The 7,358-nt window shown below is 34.9% G+C and overlaps 1 pseudogene; it reads left to right on the forward strand.

The window, feature by feature from the left end:
• The first annotated feature begins 320 nt into the window (after positions 1–320).
• Positions 321–918, forward strand: LOC131060245 (chromatin remodeling protein EBS-like; annotated as a pseudogene).
• Positions 919–7,358: the final 6,440 nt, after the last annotated feature.

Genomic DNA, 7,358 nt, shown 5'->3' on the forward strand with positions numbered 1-7,358 from the left:
GTAACTACATACAAGAAGAGTGAAGATAGGCTTAGATAGATGGTAAAACACATAGAGGAAATAGATACTTGGGATGTGATCAACATGGTATTAGAGATAGTTGGATCTTCTTGCTCCTATGTGATATAATTCATTTGATGATGAATCACCAGTTTGATTCAATCAATGGCTATAGGTCATCGATAGGATAGTGAATTCTTTCATATTTATGAGTCGATACGATCAACAAAGCTATGCTTACCAGGTTACTTTGTTGATATTCTGTGATTTTTTGGATAAATTTTCACCAGTATGATTCTATTGATGATGCAGTGGGAGATTGCATATTGATGTGCAACTCTGACCCAGATAGGCCTCATTATGTTGCAAGAGTGGAGAAAATAGAGGTTGATAATTGAAACAATGTCAAAGTTCATGTGTGTTGGTATTATCATCTAGAAGAGTCAATTGGTGGAAGAAGACAATTTCATGGAGCAAAGGAGTTGTTTCTTTCTGATCATTATGATATCCAGAGTGCACATACTATTGAGGGAAAGTGTATTATACACACATTCAAAAATTACACAAATCTTGACAATGTTGGTTTTGAGGATTATTTCTGTCATTTTGAATATAAGGCTGCTATAGGCAGATTCACACCAAATAAGGTGGCAGTGTACTACAAGTGTGAGATGCCATATAATTGAGATGATCTTATGGTGCAGAATGAAGGATGCAAAGATTGGTTTCACCCATCATGTGCGGATATGACTATAGAGCAAGCAAAAAAAATAAATAGAACATTTTATCTGTTCTGACTATTGATCTAAGAATGATGATAAAAAGTCATGCAACTCTCATCCAATTTCACCACCCAATGAAGTAAAGAATAGTTTTACGGTTTCCAACTACCCTCTTATGAAAAAACACAAGACATAGAAGGAAAGTGGTTTATGTTGGTATTATGGATGTGTTGCAATAGTTTTGTCATTGATGTCAACACTTATCCTTTTGGAGATCTACATTGTTGATTTGGCACTATGGTTATATTGGTTTACTGTTGAACTGACACATTGTGTTCATCGGCAAGTTTGGTGACTTATGCACAGTCATCGGTATATTGTTCACCGACAGGTTATATGGTTCACCAACACTGATGATGACTTGTTATCATTTGGATATTACTTGACTATGTCAAAGACATGGTTTGGATACTTGGTTTTGGTATTTTGGTTATTGGTCTAATAGGGTTGACATATTTGTTGTTACTGGCAGTTTGGTCTAGGTTATGGACCGGTATGCATTATCTATTCCAGATCAACATGACATGTTATAGAGATGATTTATTGATTGGATATTGTTATAAATGTATTGAGCCGACATGATGCATCACATCTAGACTTGTTTGTAATTTATTTAATTGTAATATTCTTAGTGAGCCGACCTACACATTTGGTCTTAGGTTTTGTATATATGTAAGATCTCATTTGATATGAGACAAGAAAGGATATGGTATATAAGGTTATGGTAATGTAACATGGTATGTGTGAATATTGAAGATCATTTGAGCAGACCATAAGAGAAGGTTCAAGGAAGGTTTTAAGGAGTTTGTCAGAGCTTAACCGGTACTGAATCCAGCATTGGAGATGCTATTTTGAGTAGTACATTATTCTAGGATTTAACCATCCTATTGTAGTAATTGTGACTCCCATTTGAGCAATGTGCTCTAGGCAGTTGGCCTTTCTGCATGTGTAGACCCCACTTGTATACACATACTATTTGCAGTAGTATCATCTGATTATGGGTAAGGTTCCCACCATGGTTTGTAGTACCCCTACCCTAATCAATCTCTAATCTTGGTTTAATCTTGGTTAGATTATCTTAATATAATGTTATAGTCAGATGTTGATTTAACGCATAGTTATTGATGTGGTTTCCACACTAGTTGTATGCAAGTTGTTAGTGTACCTATTTCATGGTATTAATATCGGGCTAACGCTTTCATTAAATTTTATATATGTATTCATGTATGACTCTTGGTTGCAGGAAATTTCAGGTACAACGCCGCACGAGTGCGAGGTTCATCTTCACCTGGATTTGTAGGTTTGAGTGTACCTCTTGAATCCTTAGAGTTGGATTAGGTGGTCATAAGACCCTAGTTGACCCTAGTCGTGCTCAGGTGAGCATCGTCAGTCATCGTCGGTATCCCTTTTTGTTTGGGTTTGCGAGTCGTCTGTTTGGTTGACCTTCTCGGTTTGCGTGCTTGGTGTGTATGGATAAATTGATTGATTATTCTGTATTAATTATTTTGATTAAATATGTATTTGTGCATTAGAGATTAATGGACTAGATTAATCGGGATTTCGTTATGCAATTTTCGTTGATATTGGATTGCTCATTTTAAATTGGGAGTGAGTTCGATTAAATGACTGATTTTGAATATTAAATGCATTTTGAATATGCTGTTGAAAAGAAAGTTTTGTATTTTATCGCAATAGATTGATTGTATTCTGTTGGCTTTTGAAATTAGAAAGATTAAATTTCAGTAGAATGAGGAAATCGATTTTGAATTGAAAAGCAAGTCAATTTGTTGTTATAGTTAGAAAAGGATTAAATGTTGAGAATTATTTGTAAATAAGAATTTTAATTCCAAAAATGGAATTTTGGTCAACTCTTCCATATAACCCAAAATTTGGGGAAAATTGGAGGATGGACATTTTTGGAGAATTTTTGGTTGGGAAAGAAATTTTGGGGGTTTTGGGAGGAAGAAAGTTCTTCTGGATCTGGCAGGATTGGGCTCTCCTTCAGCTATTCCAGGAATGCGCATGAAGGTAGGAATCACCTTATCTGTTCTTCGTTGTTGCCATGGAAATATGTTTTGTTGGTAGAAAACAAATGCTGGTTGTTAAGATCTACTCTGTTAAAATTGAATTTTAGTTTTAGATTTGGACTTATGGGTTTGGATCTATGCTCATTTGCTTATGATCTTCAAGAAAAAAAATTTGGTTGCATTATTGTGGTAAAATTAGTTCCCTGTTTGGCCATTTTGAATTGGCTGGAAATTTTGTTTTGAGATTGTGTTACCCCTTAATGTTTCCTTTTGGGTGGTTTGAATCCCATTGTGTTTGGAGGAATTGAATACCATCAAAGAATTTAGGAAACCCAAAGCAAATTTCATTGAAACCGGATCTTATTCAACCGAAATTTTTAAAGCAAATTTTGAGTTGTGTTTTAAAAAAAAATATATATTTAAAACCGGACTCTGCGTTTTTTTTTCAGCGAAACCCTTGGTTTGGGGTTGGAGGGCGGGGAGCGGAGCTCCACCCGCTCCTCCTCCCCTCTCCCACTCATCCCCTTTCTCTTGCTCGCTGCACACAGTGGCCGCGGCTCACTGTGGTGGCCGCAGGGCACCGCAGACCTGCGGGCACCACAGTGGCGCCGCCCGCACGAATGCCGCTTGCGGCTAGGGCTTGGGCACCCAGCCATCCCCATTGGGAGGTGGGCCCTGCCCTCGCCTTTTCAAAATGCATTTTTTTTTTAAAAAGTTTTTAAAATCGTTTTTTTTTTAGTGTATTTTTTTTATTATTCAAAAAAAAAATGCATATGATATTTAATATCATTTTAATGTAAGCTATTTTAATGTTAAGATTTAATTAGTTTCTTAGTTAGGATTAGGGTGGCAATATCATGATAAATGTTATTTTGGTATTGATTAATTTTATAATGGAGTTTATAGGTTAATCATTATTCAATCTCATTTCATGACTTTGTACTCTTCCTAATTAAGTTCTAAAACTGTTAATTTTTGCAATTGAATATTATTGATTATATTCTGATTGATCTTGGATTAATAAATTTAGATCTTACCTTCTAGCTGATTAGAGCATTTGGCTAATTGAGGTAGTATTGTTTAAAAATTATAGAGAATAATATGTTATTGGAAAATCGTTGAAATACGATGTAATTACTAATTGATGATGTTAAATATTATCGTAGAACATATCTTTTGAGTAATTGAGAAGTAAGTGAAATATTTATCGTTGGGTATTTGAATTTAAACGATATGCTTTGGAAATGACTATCTCCATTTAGATTCTCTTTCTACATTTATATTTCCGTGATCCGTATAATGCATCTAGACTTGAAAATATGAAACTGTAGAGGTGGTTTTGAACTAGTATGTCAATGACGTTTTAATTGGAGATTAAATATCTTATTTATTTGATTAATGGTTGTCTGAATTTTACTAATATGAATTTGGTTAAGAACTCATTATGGCTTTATATGTCTGTTCGATGCTTTGAACCTTAGAGAGTTAGAAAACCAAGAACAACTGATTCCTAGATGAGGTAGATAACTGTAATATGATTTAGATCTTGTAGAAAACTTGATCGACGTTTAATGTTTAGATCAACTTGGAAAGATTGCGTCTGTTGAATATTGTCTTTTCTGTTTATTGCCTATGCGAGTTTAATTTCTGTATTCGCTTTAATTATGAAATGGCAAGTCGTGCTTTGTCTGGTGGGTCCCTGTTGTATGGATTGACTTGGGGTACCTGTTTCAGTCCTCGATTCTGAGTTGGCTGTTGTCTTGTGGTAGTGTCGTATTTGGTCATATCCTCTTTGTGAGAGTCGAATGATGATTCATGGGTGACCTTAGTTTGTCAGGTCTCTAGTTAGAGTACCGTCAGTAAGTGTTCATCTTTTGAGTCGTGTTTGACCAGATGATTGTTTCTCCCTTCTTGAACTCTGTTCGTCTGACCATGTATATTCCTTGGTTGTTTGAGTTCGTCTAAGTTTGTTCTAGTGTCGTATGGGAAAGTGGCTTTCGATTGGGGGCCATGCCCAAAGTGGTTGCTAGGTAACCCATCGAAAGTGAGTCTAATAAGTGATAACCTAATAGTAGATTAGAATGTAAACTCTAAGTAAGATAAATGTGCCTCACACATGAGACGAGTGCTAACATAGACTCGACATGCTGTGAGAAGGCCTGAAATGGCAAACCATCATCCTTGTCTTCATGAGAGGATGTGTGGGTCCACATGAGGCTTGGATGGGCCGGAAGCTCGGATTAGGTTGCCAGGGTAACCCAGTGTATGGGGCCGGGACCTATGAAGACTTGCCATGGTAACCATACCAGGTTGTGTGATGACACTTGTCCCTACGTTCGCTAGTGTGTTGTCATTTTGTCCTGTTAAGAGTACCTTTGTGGGTCGTCCTTTTGTCTCTACCATTGTGAGTATCGGTTTCATGTTAGACCTTGGGTGGTGATGGCTTAGTCTTGTGGATGCTCTCCTGGACCTTTGTATTAGCTTCGATTATGTTCAGCTGGATCCTGTTCTTTTCAGGGATCGTTTATGTATTTATTGACCGATATGGTCGTTTGTATATTGTTTATGTTTCGCCTTGATGGCCAGATTGTAATGGTGTAACCTCTTGTATTCTTAACTTTATTAATTATCAGAGGGGTCTTGCAGTTGAGTAGACCCGGAGATGTATCCCTTTAGGGGTGAACTCCGAGATCATTATGGTGTTATGTGATGTATTCTCTTATGTTTCCTTTATTCAGCTTTATCATGTATGATTAGCTTATGTTAGAATGGTTAAGTGGATAAATGGAATTAACTTTAAATGCTTATATTCAGTCACTTCGTGAATGCCATGTTGATCGAATGCTTAAGTGGTTTAGATGAGATTTATCGTAGAAGCATGTATGCAATCATCTTTTAAAATGCAATAAGATGGAATATGAAAGAATGTAACTTAGAGTAATGGGATATTTTAAGTTGTTGTTAAGGAAATTAAGTATGCTTGAAAAGATCTCTTATGGTTATGATGAAATTCTAGTGTGTTAGAATATTAGATGTATGGCTTGTAATTTAAAATGGAAAGCTTGAATGAAGATTATGAATAAGATCTTAATGGACGAATCTTTGTTTGTGATTTATATATTTCCATCTTCTGAAAGAAATTATCCTAATTAATAATTATCTCGTTATTAAGGTAATCAGCTTATTGGATTAATTGTGTGAGTTAAGTGAATTGTGAAATTTAAGTAATCTCATTGGGAAACTCTTTAGGTGTTAGTTGATGTCTTCCGCTATGTAATCTGAATCTTTGATATCTTGTTGTATCTTAATGTGATGTAACTTTAAAAAAAAAAAAAATTGCACTCTATTCTTGTGTTATGGCTTAATCCCTTCGGGCTTTCCTGGCGGGGCATTACATGGTTTTTCCTCTTACAGGGTTTCCATGTCAAAATCTTTGTGTTATGTATTGTGGATATTGTTTCTCTTTCTGTTTCATGCATTAAGTTTCACTGGTATTGATATTAACTATTAATCTGTTAACCACCATTAAGTTTGGTTTACCGGAATTAAGTGTATACACATGAAAATGGTTGAGTGATTAAATAAGTATTTTATATTTATTTAATGTTTATTCTTCTATTAAATAGTTAATTTGAAAAGATTAATTTATTTAATTCATTCCATGTATTTCTATTAATTAATTTAATTAAAATATTTTATTAATTAATTCATCTATCCTATTCCTCTAATTAATTAAATATCCAATATTAAATTATTCTTCTAATCAACTAATTGAATATCTAAATATTTAAATATTGCCTTCAATCATTTGAATATCTAATGTTTAATGATTATTCTTCTATCCTATAGTCTCAAATATTAAATAATTCTTAATTTTTTAATCTCATTTCCAACTCACCTTCCATCTCCACTTCATCTTCCCTTTGCCAACTCATCCATCATGTGGCTAAGGAAATTAATATTTCTTAAATATTAATTCATCATTTATCTCCAACCTCCAAATTTAATGAAATATTGTGTACATGCACATATTTCATAATATTATGCTATATTCTCTCCAACATTCCTACATCTTAGGAAGGACTTGAGTCCACTTGTCCTCTCATCCCTAAATCTTCTCTAACCATCCCTAGATTCCCTCAGTGAGAAACCCAATCAAGGTGAGATGAGTGGCACTTGTCTTCTCCTTCCCCCTTTCTCTCAATCTTCACCTTTTCTCACAGCCATCCAAATCTGCGGATCTGATCATGGCCGTTGATCCAGTCCACATCATCTTATCCTCTTAAGGTCTATAAAATCATGAGTTTGATTTGAGAAAGAGTTAGACTTCAAGTGAATTTGCAAGCTAATCAATTGTGAAAACTTATGCATCTGTGAGTTTTGATCTTGAAGCAAATAGCATAATAATTTAGCATAGTCATTTAGCATTGCATATCATAGCATTAGTTACCTATCAGTTATCAATCTATTCTTCATATGCCATCTTGGAAGCTATCAGTGCTTGTCTAAGAGCACACCATCTGCAACTAGGAACAATGGAGTTAGGACA

Source organism: Cryptomeria japonica, chromosome 9, assembly GCF_030272615.1.
Source record: "Cryptomeria japonica chromosome 9, Sugi_1.0, whole genome shotgun sequence".
Taxonomy (NCBI): domain Eukaryota; kingdom Viridiplantae; phylum Streptophyta; class Pinopsida; order Cupressales; family Cupressaceae; genus Cryptomeria; species Cryptomeria japonica.